Source organism: Neomonachus schauinslandi, chromosome 4 (assembly GCF_002201575.2).
Source record: "Neomonachus schauinslandi chromosome 4, ASM220157v2, whole genome shotgun sequence".
NCBI classification, from domain to species: Eukaryota; Metazoa; Chordata; class Mammalia; order Carnivora; family Phocidae; genus Neomonachus; species Neomonachus schauinslandi.
In genome coordinates, this window is record NC_058406.1 from 105,472,565 (window position 1) to 105,488,064 (window position 15,500).

At 45.7% G+C, this 15,500-nt stretch overlaps 1 pseudogene; it reads right to left on the reverse strand.

Annotated features, from left to right (window-relative positions):
* Positions 1-1,886: 1,886 nt before the first annotated feature.
* Positions 1,887-2,337, reverse strand: LOC123324566 (annotated as a pseudogene).
* Positions 2,338-15,500: the final 13,163 nt, after the last annotated feature.

Sequence of the window (15,500 nt, forward strand, 5' to 3'; positions counted from 1 at the left end):
AAATAAATAAATAAATAAATAAATAAATAAATAAATAAATAAATAAATAATCTTTTTAAAAAAGATAGATAGGGTCTTGTTTATATTTTCCATTTACCTATTTAACATTTTCAACTGATGGAAAACAGTTATAATAAATGTTTGTTTTTTTTTTTAAGATTTTATTTGACAGAGAGAGCGAGACAGCGAGAGAGGGAACACAAGCAGGGGGAGTGGGAGAGTGAGAAGTAGGCTTCCTGCAGAGTACAGAGCCCGATGTGGGGCTCGATCCCAGGATCCTGGGATCATGACCTGAGCTGAAGGCAGACGCTTAACGACTGAGCCACCCAGGTGCCCCTATAATAAATGTTTTAATGTCCTTTTCTGGTGGTTCTCACATCTGTGTCAGCTCTGGATTATTTTCAGATGATTGATCTGTCTCCTGATTAGGGGTCATTTTGCCTGTGAGAGCACCAGGTCCTGTTCCCTCTAAGGCTTTCAAATGATTGCCCACTGACTTGCTGTCCTTGCCTCCCATGGAGGCCCTGAGCAGGACCACACTGCCTGCCACCCCAGGGCCCCTCCACAGCTCTGGCTAGGTGACTTTCCGCAGCTCTGTCCTCCCCAGGACACTGTCCTCTCAGCTCAGTGTCCTCAATTCCAGGAGGTCCACTGGGCTCCTCTCAGCTTCCCCTCCCCCCATGCCTTGCTTGGAAACTCTCTGGAGGCAGTACCTTGGAGCAGCTGTAGGGCTCCGCTCACCTGTGTGTTTCCCTGTCTGGGAAGGCTGTCTTCTTTGCCTGATGTATCTTGGAAATCTACATTTCATGCATCTTGTGTGTCTTTTTAGTTGCTTTGTTTTTTCAGGCAAGAGAGTAAATACAGTTCCCCTGAGTCTGTAATGGTGTGGCTCTCATATTATAAAATCAAGTTGAGAGAGGTCATCTAGATTCTAAACACAGACTTTTACAGAATGTAGAAAATCACCAGAGCCAGGGTGAAACCTTGAAGTAAGAAAACGCTTAAAGTTTGTATTTACAAAGCACTGCACCAGTTCTTTTTCTTTTTTTATTTTTTGAAGATTTATTTAATACCCATCACTGGGCTCACCCATCCCCCCACCTCTCCCCTCTAAAACCCTCAATTTGATTCTCGGAGTCCATAGTTTTTCATGGTTCATCTCTCCCTCTGATCCCCCCCCTTCATTTTTCCCTTCCTTCTCCTGATGTCCTCCATGCTATTCCTTATGTTCCACAAATAAGTGAAACCATATGATATTGTCTTTCTCTGTTTGACTTATTTCAGTTAGCATAATCTCCTTCAGTTCCATCTATGTTGATGCAAATGTTGGGAATTCATCCTTTCTGATGGCTGAGCAATATTCCATTGTATATATAGACCACATCTTCATCCATTCATCTGTTGAAGTGCATCTCAGCTCCTTCCACAATTTGGCTATTATGGACATTGCTGCTATGAACATTGGGGTGCATATGACCCTTCTTTTCACTAAATCTGTATCTTTGGGGTGCAATTGCTGGATGTTATATGCAATGAATCATGGAACACTACAACAAAGACTAATGATGTACTGTATGGTGACTAACATAACATAATAAAAATTGTTTAAAAATATTTATTTATTTGAGAGAGAGAGAGAGAGAGTACAAAGAAGGGGAGAGGCAGTATCAGAGGGAGAGGAAGAAGCAGACTCGCCACCGAGCTGGGAGCTCAACGACATGGGGCTCAATTCCAGGAATCTCCAAATCCTGGAGATCATGATCTGAGCCAAAGGCAGACGCTCAACACTCTGAGCCACCCAGGCGCCACAGCACTGCACCGGGTCTAAGGGCAGTTTTTGTTTTATTATTTTTAAGACAAGCCTGTGCCCTTATTGGCCCAACAGGCTACTTGAGAAGGATGAAGCTGGAGGCGTGGGTGGTTCCAGGATGACTATGCAGGGGCTGCCCTGCTTCCCAGGCTTGTAGGTGATAGAGACGTCACTGAGGTGGTAACCAATCCTCTCGGGCTTGATTTCTACCTGATTGAAGGTCTAGCCATTGTAGACACTCACCATGCTGCCCACCATCTCTGGCAGGAGGATGGTGTCCTGCAGGTGCGTCCTAACCCCCTGGGACTTCTCCACCAGGGAACCTCCTTCCTGGCCTTGCCCAGGGGCCTCAGCAGTGAGTGTCGCCTCCTCCATCAAACCTGGGTCAGCCTCCGCTGCTGGGGGGCACTGTACAGAGGCAGCCACAGCTCTTAGGACCCATCCAACAACCAGTTGAGGCCCCCCCCCCCAAGGGTTGCAAGGGAACGTGGGAAGGTGTGCTTCTCCTGTTGCTCCACTGCCACCATCTTGTCAGCTTTTCTGAGACAGTTTTTGCTGGGGGAGAGTGAAGGAGACCCACCACCCCTTGTGCAGGGGCTTGAGTGGATGGTGCTGTGAGGTCTGTGGTGAAAACCTGTCCTCTGCCAGTGGGCATGGATCCTTAAAGCATGTGAGCGTGCCCTGCTCATTTCTATTCTCTCAAATGTCTTCCATAGGAAGGAGGAGCTTGAATAAAAACTGGCCTCATGGGAAGTTCAGGCTTTCTTCTCAGAGCCTTTCTGGGGTGTCTCATGGGTAACACAGAACCCAGGGCTCACTTCTGTTCCCTAGGAAGAGAGGGAAGCCATCAGATGTGTCAAATCTCTGGACTGCAACCTAGGCCCTAAAGGAGGGGCAGGGATTCCTAGCCCCCCTCCAGGCACTGCAGGGCTGCTTCCAAAGAGACCCCAGAAAGGGCTCCACTCACGGGGTCTCTCTCATCTTATTGGTAGAAGATACACCTGCACCTTCCCTGCTAAGCAGTGGCAACAGGGCTGGATACTGTTTGCGAGTGGGGGTATTGCTATCTGCATATAAGGCAGGAAATCTAAAGAGGGGGTGGAAGTCAGGGAAATAAGCAGATACATCTATACAAACACACACGCACACCCCATGGTAGAAGAGCAGCCCCTGTCCTACCCACCACACTCCCCACCCCCTGCTGTCCCTAAGTTCAGTTATTTTGTATAACCCAAGGGTTTACAGAATGGTACTGGTTAGGTTTGCTTATTAAGGGTTGCCTCCCAAAAGCACTTCAACAGAACTTGTCTGAACTTTCTAAAACACTAAATAAGCCAGATATTTGAGCTTGTATTCAATAGGGAGTAGGTGAACACAGCACCAAAGTCTGAAAAATACAAAGACAGACTACTTGCACTGGGCAAACAGAAGGGGTCAGTATATGACAAACAGAAAACAAACAAAAAAAAAGCCCCACTGTGAAAAAGGGACATCCACTACCTCTGTTTTATCTTACAAAATATGTAGGATGTTTCAACCTTCCATCCCAGCATAGCTTCATATGCCCATATGCTTCACAATGTACAAACATAATCACTTTGTGCCCCCCAAAAGTTCCACACCCCTTCTTTTTTCAAGCCTCTCAGCCCTTCCACACAACTCAAAACAAAATTCAACAACATCTCATGGACTACTTCCACAACCTGGGAAATTCAACTGCTAGGAAATAGACCCTTTCCCCCCTTGGTGCCCTCAGCCTTGAGGACTGGGTTCCGATTGGAGTGACCCTGGACAGCAAGGTTTCTCAATCTACCCCCCTCCCAGGCCCTGGTGACATGATTCTAAGGCCAGAATAATATCACTAACACCTTATGGGACCAAACTAGGCCAGTTCCAAGGGAGAGGGTGTTTTGCCATCTTGAAGTTGGTCAAAAGATTTACAAAAGCGCAGACTGTCTCCCCAGGCATAACATTCCCAACTACCAAGTCTTATCTGTTGATGCCAAGGCACTAGAACTGATGTCAGTGCTAAATGTGAGCTCTTGTGCCACCACTAGGAGTTCTGGAGCTGCCTTGGTTCTCTTCAGGAACAGGAGTGGAGGCCTGTGTCCATCTGCATGGGGGCTCCCAGGTTTTCAGTGTTCCAACCTAATGGCCTCATTCTAAGCTGGCCTCAGCTGGAGGGTTTTAGAGGCTTTAATGGGGGGACTCCAGTCCAGAAATAGTTGAGAAGATTATAGAATCCCACTTTTGATTTTCAAGAGCCACAATGCATGGGGTGCTTTAGGCCTTCTGACCATTGACAGAGAGCCCGTTTCCCTTCTCCAGGGACAGTCTATGAAAAGGGAACTTCTGGAACTGAGAACCAAACTGTCCAAACAGGAGAGTCTCCTTCAGAGCACAGTGGAGCATCTGAAGACCACCAACCAGCAGAAGGAGAGCACTGAGCAGTTCATCTTCAGCCAGTGTGGGTACCCCTGAGCCAGGGGGTGGGAGAGGAAATTAGGGGTGGGGGGACTTCCAGACTCCCCACTTGTGCTACAGATGGACTGTGACCAGACAACTGGGGGGGTGCAGACTGATGTAATGTCCCCAAACCTCCTGTGCCGTGAGTAACTGTGGGTGCAGAGGGAGGGGCACATGGGAGCAGCAGAAGACCCTGAGCTGAGCAACCAGAAAGACACACTTTAGAACACACCAGACAAGTATGGGCCCAGCTGGTCCTGTTGGGCTGTTTTGTTGTTTCAGAGACCAGGACACATGATATTTTGAAGGAGGCAAGGACTTGGAGGTAAGGAGACTGCTGCACCCACCAGAGCCACAGAACCCAGCCCAAATCCATTCCCACCTATCTTTAGAGTCTGCAATGATCCCCAAACCACTCTGACCTCCCAGGAGAGGATTTCCAGTCCACTCCTAGGACTTGGGTCCTCACTAAGTGTCCTTAGAGCTTCCCTCCCCATCACCTCTCCCACCCTCATCCCTCCCCTGCCATCTCGGCTCTCTGTCACATTGTCACCCTCTTCTCTCCTCACCCCACTTCTTCTCTCCTTTAGGCCAGTCAGGAGTCCAAGGAAAGCAAGTGAGTTGATTCCCAAGATCAGAGAACATGGGGAGTCTGCCTCTGAATTAGCTTCCAGGAAAGGGCTCTGGGGCAGCTCTAGTGTTTCCTGTAGCACCTCTCACTTCATGAAAAAATAAACCCAAGATGCCATCAAATTGGTTGATTCTACTGCACAGTCTATCAGGCTGAGAACAGCAATTCAGTTTTCATTTTTATTTTACCAAAGAAAAACATTGGGTCTTCTTGACCTAAATGGGAATTTGATAATAAATAAAAATGAAACTTCAAAGGAAATATTTTATCTATATGACAGACATTCTGCACGTTTACTTGAAATACTAACACATTCCCTAGAAAGTACCCTAAAGGAACATGTGAACTGGAGCAAATGGCTGTAAATAAGAAAAAGCTTTCACCTTGAACTTAAAGCTCTGCCATAAGCAATTGGGCCTATTCCTAGGAATGTTCCTTATGTAGCCTGAGAGAATGTTGATCCCACTGTATGAAAATGGGTCCAGCCATGACTTCAACCTCCTTTTTTTTTTTTTTAGCTAATTCCCTTTTGCTCTTCTCTGATGATTCCTTTCTTTACTGAGCCTCTCTAGAAAAACACTTACAAGATGGCCTCTGTAAAGCCTTATTCCTGTCCCAGCAAGGGTAACGCAACATCTCCACACATCCACTGGCTTCTCCTTGTTCGGAAGTTTCCTCTGCACTTCCCAGAGACCAATGGAAAGGGCCTAAGGCCTGGGTTCTAATCCCAGGCTTGTCACAAACCGGCCCTGTGGCTGGCCCCTCAGTGTCGGTGACCCCGCCGCCCCTCATCTGTAAGATGTGGCACTAGCCAGGGGCGGGGGGGTTATGTCTCTGAACTCCCTGCTGACTGGGCCCCTCTTTCTCTTCATTAAGTGGGACATGAACTTAACAGGGGACTTCCCTGCACAACATCCTCTCCTTCCTACAACAGGCTGTTTCTACATGGGCATGTTTCATACTAAGCACTTCATTTCCCGGGAGGTCACAAAAGCCATCATTTTGCTCCAAGTGAACTGGGGAGTGAACTGGCCCATGAAGAGGGAGTGTGTGATCTGAGAACCTCGTGTGCAGTGGCTCTGAGCATCGCCATCACCAGTCCGAGGTGGTGGGGAACTTTCCCTCTAGCCTGGTGGCACCAGTGGCTCCTCAGGACCACACCTCTTCCCCTGGGCATATCCTCCTTGACAGGATCTCATTGATCTCCTGGCTCTGCCACCGCCCAGTGCTCACTGCAGCTCAGGGAGCCACCAGCAGGCCCTGATCCTGGACTCTCACCATGTTCCGTTTTTGTCTCCAGATGAAGTCCCTAAGGGCTCTGCCGTGCATCCCAGTCTTGTAACCCTTGCTTTTCTGGAGCCACACAAGAAGAGGAGCCACAAGAGGTCCTTCAAACAGCAGGAAGGATGGGCCTGCCCCCCATTTTGTGTAGATCCCAATCTGCTGAAGAGACCTGGACCCCACTCCTCCACACCTGCTGGAGGGTCCAGGAAGAGTTGGAGGCCGGCCTGGTGAAGGAGGGCAGAGGGCAGACAGCTTTTCTTGTGGTTAAAGAACACCATCCACCAGGGTCTGCTCAGCCCCGCACTGAGCAAAACATGCACGGTTTATAGAGGAGTTCATGACACTACTTCTAAGCGCTGCCCTGGCCTGGGAACTAGCAATGGCCATTTCTCCCTCTAGCGCCTATACTCAGATGGTCACCTCAGGGGACACAGGACCCTGCTTTCTACAAGATGGGACACCTGGTCCCCACAAGGGAGCTCCTCAACCCGTTCTAAAGCCCATGAGTGACAGTGGTGCCCTGAGGGCCAGTGGGGCTCAGCCAGCACGACCCCCAGACCCATGCTTCCCTGGGGCCAACTCAGCCGGGACACCATTAGGCTGGGTGTTAGTCTACAACGCAGCTCCTGAATTCTTCGATGCACATGGTGAAAGCGGTGACTTCCCACATGCCATCTCCTGCTTAGTCTACCACCTCCTATTTCCATTCTTTTGTGACCTCCGAAGTGTGTCCAGCTCACTCTAAATATGCTGTCCCCTTTCATCGCCGTAACTCCTCTCTGGGGAACTGGGACTCATGGCCAGCCCAAGCCCATTGAAAGTCCTGTGTAAGACAAAGCAGTGATCATTTTTTTAATAAAGATTTTATTTATTTATTTATTTGATAGAAAGCACACAAGCAGGAGAGGGGGAGTGGCAGGCAGAGAGAGGAAGAAGCAGGCTCCCTGCTGAGCAGGAGCCCAACGAGGAGCTTGATCCCAGTACCCTGGGATCATGACCCGAGCCAAAGGCAGATGCTTAACCGACCAAGCCACCCAGGTGCCCCACAAGTGATCTTTTTTTTAAAGATTTTATTTATTTATTTGAGAGAGAGAGAAAGCACGAGCAGGGGGAGGGGCAGGGGGAGAAGCAGGCTCCCTGCTGAGCAGGGAGCCTGATGTGGGACTAGATCCCAGGACCCTAGGATCATGACCTGAGCTGAAGGCAGACACTTAACCGACTGAGCCACCCAGGCGCCCCCCACCAGTGATCATTTTTAAGTGGCCCCTGAGAAACCCCAGTTGTGAGAAAACCTAGTCTGTGTCCTGACAGTGCTTTAGAAGGCATGTACATGTGCATAAATGTACGATAGATATTTATATATGTTGCTATAGTGATATGTTGAGGGCAACATAATTGGTGGACAGGGTCTGTTAGAAGAAATGAAACACAGTCTTGGGACGCCTAGGTGGCTCAGTCAGTTAAGTGTCTGGTTTCGGCTCAGGTCATGATCTCAGGGTCATGCTATCTAGTCTGGCATCAGGCTCCTTGCTCAGCGGGGAGCCTGCTTCTCCCTCTGCTTGCTGCTCCCCCTGCTTATGTGCACTCTCTCTCACCCTCCAACAAATAAATAAATAAAATCTTTTTTTAAAAAGAAACATAGTCTTTTTGGTGGCTATGAAAGTAAAATGTATATAAAGAAATATGTTTTTCGGAGGGGGGGAAAGATGGCGGAGGAGTAGGGGACCCTATTTCAACTGGTCCCCGGAATTGAGCTGGATATCTACCAGACCACTCTGAGCACCCACAAAACCAGCCAGAGATGTAAGAAGATCTGGATCTCTACAAACAGAATATCGCAGGCAGTTGGTTTTGAGGTAAAAGCAGAGGGCTGTGATTCTGCGGGCAGATATCGGAGGATAAACGGCAGCAGGAGGGTGCCTGGCCGTGGGGATCCTACACCGCCAGTGAGTGACAGCTTCGTGCGCTGCGGACAGGGCACAGACTCGCAGACTGGTAGCATTGGGAAAGGACTTTAGGGCAGCCCCCTGGGTGGAAAACCAGACCAGCGGCGTCACGCGCACGCGAACCACAACCCCCCCCCCAACGGAAACCGGAGCGACCCTCCCGCAAACACGAACTGCAGCCTCCCAAACGGAAACCCAGTGCGCCGGAGTCACGCAGGTGAACTGCAACCCCTGGGGTGGGAACCCCGAGGGGCGAGCAGCAGAGTCGTGCCCATGCGAACTGCAGTCCCCGGAGGGAACCCCAAGTGGTGGAGTCGCAAGCGCGCAAACTGGGAGCAGCTGGTGGTTTTAGAAGCACAAAGGGCAGAGATGTGCCCCGACCTGGAGGCAGGACTGGGAGCGCTGCAGAGGGGCGCACAACCCAGGATGCTGCAGTTTATAGCAGCACAGACAGAAACGGAGACAGTGTGGCCTGGAGAGCTCACTGAAGAACAGACTGAGGTCTCTCTGCTCTGAGGCAAAGGGTTGGAAACGGTCTCTTCTGCTCTGACTCACGGAAGAGACGCGGGAAGCCACCAGGGAAAGGCACCAGAGAACAAAAGCCCCAAAGACTGATTCCCACTGAGCCCATCCGCCGCCGCGGGCGCAGGGCAACTCCGCCCAAACAGGGTTGCCTGAGTAACAGCGCAGCAGGCCCCTCCCGCAGAAGACAGCCTGGGAAAACAAGAGGCCAGCAACCTAAGGTCCCAAGAAAATAGGTGCATCTTGCTTGGGTTCTGGTCAATAATTTGGACTCTATACATTCCCTCAAACACCCATCAACAGAATGACTAGGAGGAGGAGCCCCCAAAATAGAAAAGACTCAGAGATTATGACTTATGCTGCAGATTTACAAATGGATGCAGATATAACCAAGATGTCAGAGATGGAATTCAGGCTAACAATTGTGAAGACAATGGCTAGAATGGAGAAAACAACTAATGGCAACATAGAGTCTCTAAGGGCAGAAATAAAAGGGGAATTGGCAGAACTTAAAAATGCTATCAATGAGATCCAATCCAGTCTAGATAATCTAATAGCTAGGGTAACTGAGACAGAAGAGAGAAAAGCAACCTGGAACACAGTATAATAGATAAAAAGGGAAAAGAGGAGGCCAGGGAAAAACAACTCAGAATCCATGAGAATAGAATCAGAGAAATAAGTGACACCATGAAGCATTCCAATGTCAGAATAATTGGAATCCTGGAGGGAGTGGAGAGAGAGAGAGGGCTAGAAGATGTATTTGAGCAAATCGTCACTGAGAACTTCCCTAATCTGGGGAATGAAACAAACATTCAAGTCCTAGAGGCGGAGAGGACCCCTCCTAAGATCAAGGAAAACAGGCCAACACCCCGGCATGTAATAGTAAAATTTGCAAATCTTAGAACCAAGGAAACCATCTTAAGGGCAGTTAGGGGGAAGAGATTCCTTACATACGGAGGGAGGAATATCAGAATAACGTCAGACCTATCCCCAGAGACCTGGCAAGCCAGAAAGGCCTGGCAAGACCTATTCAGGGTACTAAATGAGAAGAACATGCAGCCAAGAATACTTTATCCAGCAAGGCTTTCATTTAGAATGGATGGAGAGATGCAGAGCTTCCATGACTGGCAGAAACTGAAAGAATATGTGACCACTAAGCTGGCCCTGCAAGAAATATTAAGGGGAGTTCTATAAAAGGAGAAAGACCCCAAGAGTGATCTACAACAGAAATTTACAGGGACAATCTATAAAAACAATGTCTTCACAGGCAACATGATGACAATTAATTCATATCTTTCAATAATCACTCTCAACGTGAATGGCCTAAACGCTCCCATAAAACGGCACAGGGTTGCAGATTGGATAAAAAGACAGGACCCATCCATATGCTGTCTACAAGAGACTCATTTTGAACCTAAAGATACATCCAGACTGAAAGTGAAGGGATGGAGATCCATCTTCCATGCCAGCGGACCTCAAAAAAAAAGCTGGAGTAGCAATTCTTATATCAGACAAATTAGATTTTAAACTACAGTCTGTAATAAGAGACACAGAAGGACACGATATCATTCTTTTTTTTTTAAGATTTTATTTATTTATTTGAGAGAGAGAGAATGAGAGACTGAGAGCACGAAAGGGAAGAGGATCAGAGGGAGAAGCAGAACCCCTGCTGAGCAGGGAGCCTGATGCGGGACTCGATCCCAGGACTCCAGGATCATGACCTGAGCTGAAGGCAGTCGCTTAACCAACTGAGCCACCCAGGCACCCTGACACGATATCATTCTTAAAGGGTCTATCCAACAAGAAGATCTAACAATCGTAAATATCTATGCCCCCAACATGGGAGCAGCCATCTACATAAGCCAACTGTTAACCAAAATAAAGAGTCATATTGATAATAATACGCTAATTGTAGGAGACCTCAATACTCCACTCTCAGCAATGGACAGATCATCTAAGCAGAAAATCAACAAGGAAACAAGAGCTTTGAAAGATACATTGGGCCAGATGGACCTCATAGATATTTACAGAACCTTCCATCCTAAAACAACAGAATACTCATTCTTCTCGAGCGTGCATGGAACTTTCTCCAGAATAGACCATATACTGGGTCACAAATCAGGTCTCAACTGATACCAAAAGATTGAGATTAGTCCCTGCATATTCTCAGACCACAATGCTCTAAAACTGGAACTCAATCACAAGAAAAAATTTGGAATAAATTGAAACACTTGGAAGCTAAAGACCACTCTGCTCAAGAATGTTTGGGTCAACCAACAAATCAAAGAAGGACTTAAACAATTCATGGAAATCAATGAGAACGAAAACACATTGGTCCAAAACCTATGGGATACTGCAGAGGCGGTCCTAATGGGGAAATACATAGCCATCCAAGCCTCACTCAAAAAAATAGAAAAATCCCGAATTCACCAACTAACTCTACACCTTAAAGAACTAGAGAAAAAGCAACAAACGATGCCTAAGCCATGTGTTAGAAGAGAAATAATTGAAATTAGAGCAAAAATCAATGAATTAGAAACCAGAAACACAGTAGATCAGATCAATGAAACTAGAAGTTGGTTCTTTGAAAGAATTAATAAGATTGATAAACCACTGGCCAGACTTATCCAAAAGAAGAGAGAAAGGACCCAAATTAATAAAATCATGAATGAAAGGGGAGAGATCACGACTAACACCAAGGAAATAGAAACAATTATTAGAAATTATTATCAACAACTATAAGCCAATAAACTGAGCAATCTGGATGAAATGGAGGCCTTCCTGGAAACCTATAAGCTGCCAAGACTGAAACAGGAAGAAATTGACAACCTGAATAGGCCAATAACCAGTAACGAGATTGAAGCAGTGATCAAAAACCTCCCAAAAAGCAAGAGTCCAGGGCCTGATGGATTCCCTGGGGAATTCTACCAAACATTCAAAGAAGAAATAATACCTATTCTCCTGAAGCTGTTTCAAAAAATAGAAACAGGAGGAAAACTTCCAAACTCATTCTATGAGGCCAGCATTACCTTAATCCCCAAACCAGGCAAAGACCCCATCAAAAAGGAGAATTTCAGACTGATATCCCTGATGAATATGGATTCCAAAATCCTCAACAAAATCCTGGCTAATAGGATCCAATACATTAAAAGGATCATCCACCACAACCAAGTGGGATTTATCCCCGGGATGCAAGGGTGGTTCAACATTCGCAAATCAATCCATGTGATAGAACACATTAATAAGAGGAGGGAGAAGAACCATATGGTCCTCTCAATTGATGCAGAAAAAGCATTTGACAAAATACAACATCCTTCCTGATTAAAACTCTCCAGAGTATAAGGATAGAGGGAACATTCCTCAAATTCCTAAAATCCATCTATGAAATACCCACAGCGAATATCATCCCCAATGGGGAAAAGCTGAGAGCCTTTCCCTTAAGATCAAGAACACGTCAAGGGTGCCCACTCTCACCACTGTTGTTCAACATAGTACTAGAAGTCCCAGCAACAGCAATCAGACAACAAAAAGAAATAAAAGGTATTCAAATTGGCAAAGAAGTCAAACTCTCTCTTTTCGCAGACGACATGATACTTTATGTGGAAAACCCAAAAGACTCCACCCCCAAATTACTAGAACTCATCCAGCAATTCAGTAATGTGGCAGGATACAAAATGAATGCACAGAAATCAGTTGCTTTCTTATACACTAACAACGCAACTGTAGAAAGAGAAATTAAAGAAATGATTCCATTTACAATAGCACCAAAATCCATAAGATACCTCGGAATAAACCTAACCAAAGAGGTAAAGGATCTATACTCTAGGAACTACAAAACACTCATGAAAGAAATTGAAGAAGACACAAAAAGATGGAAAAATATTCCATGCTCATGGATCAGAAGAATAAACATTGTTAAAATGTCTATGCTACTCAGAGCAATCTATACCTTCAATGCCATCCCGATCCAAATTCCAATGACATTTTTCAAAGTGCTGGAACAAACAATCCTAAAATTTGTGTGGAATCAGAAGATACCCCGAATCGCCAAGGAGATGTTGAAAAAGAAAAACAAAGCTGGGGGCATCATGTTGCCTGATTTCAAGCTATATTACAAAGCAGTGATCACCAAGACAGCATGGTACTGGCACAAAAACAGACATACAGACCAATGGAACAGAATAGAGAACCCAGATATGGACCCTCAACTCTATGGTCAAATAATCTTTGACAAAGCAGGAAAAAACATGCAATGGATAGAAGACAGTCTCTTCAATAAATGGTGCTGGGAAAATTGGACAGCCACATGCAGAAGAATGAAACTCGACCATTCTCTAACACCATTCACAAAGATAACCTCAAAGTGGATGAAAGACCTCAATGTGAGACAGGAATCCCTCAAAATCCTAGAGAAGAACATAGGCAGTAACCTCTTTGACATTGCCCACAGCAACTTCTTTCAAGATACATCTCCAAAAGCTAGTGAAACAAAAGCAAAAATGAACTTTTGGGACTTCATCAAGATAAAAAGCTTCTGCACAGCAAACAAAACAGTCAACAAAACAGAATGGGAGAAGATATTTGCAAATGACACTACAGATAAAGGGCTGGTATCCAAAATCTATAAAGAACTTCTCAAACTCAACACCCAAAAAATAAATAATCAAGTCAAAAAGTGGGCAGAAGAGATGAACAGACACTTCTCTGAAGAAGACATACAAATGGCTAACAGACACATGAAAAAACGTTCATCATCATTAGCCATCAGGGAAATCCAAATCAAAACCACACTGAGATACCACCTTACACCAGTTAGAATGGCAAAAATGGACGGAAAGAAACAACAAATGTTGGAGAGGTTGTGGAGAAAGGGGAAACCTCTTACACTGTTGGTGGGAATGCAAGTTGGTACAGCCAGTTTGGAAAACAGTGTGGAGGTGCCTCAAAAATGTAAAAATAGAGCTACCCAGCAATTGCACTCCTGGGTATTTACCCCAAAGACACAGATGTAGTGAAAAGAAGGGCCATATGCACCCCAATGTTCCTAGCAGCAATGTCCGCAATATCCAAACTATGGCAAGAGCCAAGATGCCCTTCAACAGATGAATGGATAAAGAAGATGTGGTCCATATATACAATGGAATGTTACTCAGCCATCAGAAAGATGAATACCCAACTTTTACATCAACATGGATGGGACTGGAGGAGATTATGCTAAGTGAAATAAGTCAAGCAGAGAAAGTCAATTATCATATGGTTTCACTTATTTGTGGAACATAAGGAATAACATGGAGGACATTAGGAGAAGGAAGGGAAAAATGGGCGGGGGAATTGGAGGGAGAGATGAACCATGAGAGACTATGGACCTGAGAAACAAACAGGGTTTTAGAGGGGAGGAGAGAGGGGGGATTGGTTAGCCCGGTGATGGGTATTAAGGAGGGCACGTACTGCACGGAGCACTGGGTGTTATACAAAAACAATGGATCGTGGATCACTACATCAAAAACTAATGATGTATTGTATGGTAACTAACATAACATAATAAAATTAAAAACTACAAAAAATAAAAAAAATAATAAATAAATAAATAAATAAATAAAAAAGAAATATGTTTTTCTTCACCTGCTCTGTTTCTGATTTCATCACTGGTCTCTAGGCTGAGTGTGTAAGAGTAGGAAAGACACACTGTCCCTAAGAAGGTCATAGTCTAATGCTTGAAGTCTAAGTTTAAAAGAAGTTTTGCCTTCTCTGTCATTTTTTAAGAATCCCCAATCTAAAAATATAAGAGACTGGTTCTTAGATTTGGAGAGCCTTAGGGTCCCAATCCCAAGAGATTTCATTGTGTGGGGCCCCAGAATCTGCATTTCTTACATAAATACCCCAGGTGATTCCGGTGCAGGTGGGCTGCAGACAACAGTTTAAAGCTGTTGTTCTCTAACATTGACCCAAAAGTATAAATACAGTTGTTTTACTTTGATTGATAACCTTTAATTGAAACTTGTATAAGTCCTTCCATAAATGTTGGCATAGAGATCTACAATGTTCCTTGGGAAGAGTCCTTAGTTATGTCTTTTTTCCTTCCAAGAATTACTATAAAGCTGTTACTCCACAATTGTTTCCTAGAAAGAGTTAAAAATCACGGACAACAACAACAAACAAAACCCTCCATTATTGTCTTCACTACCATCACCACTACCACCTTAACAAAAAGACCCAAGAAAAGACTCACACCTGGGGTGCCTGGGTGGCACAGTCATTAAGCATCTGCCTTCGGCTCAGGTCATGATCCCAGAGTCCTGGGATCGAGTCCCACATCAGGCTCCCCACTCCGCGAGAAGCCTGCTTCTCCCTCTCCCACTCCCCCTGCTTGTGTTCCCTCTCTAGCTGTATCTCTCTCTGTCAAATAAATAAATAAAATCTTAAAAAAAAAAAAGACACACCTGAGATAGGGATGCCTCTTACTTGTATAGTCCATGGAGTGACCCTGCATCTGCTCTCACACTCTGTTGTTCAAGTGTTTCCATGAAGGCCTTTGGCTGTCAATATAGAGGAACTTGCTGGCCCAATCAGCAGAATGGATGAAAGTCAGTAAACTATTAAGACAAGGAAAGGAGGGCACCTGGGTGGCTCAGTCAGTTAAGCACCTGCCTGTGCCTTGGGTTATGATCCCAGGATCCTGGGATTGAGCTCCAAGTTAGGCTCCTTGCTCAGGCTCCTTGCTCAGCAGGGAGCCTGCTTCTCCTTCTCCCTCTGCCTGCTGCTCCCCCTCCTTGTGCTCTCTCCCTCTGTCTGTCAAATAAATAAATAAATAAATAAATAAATAAATAAATAAATAAATAAA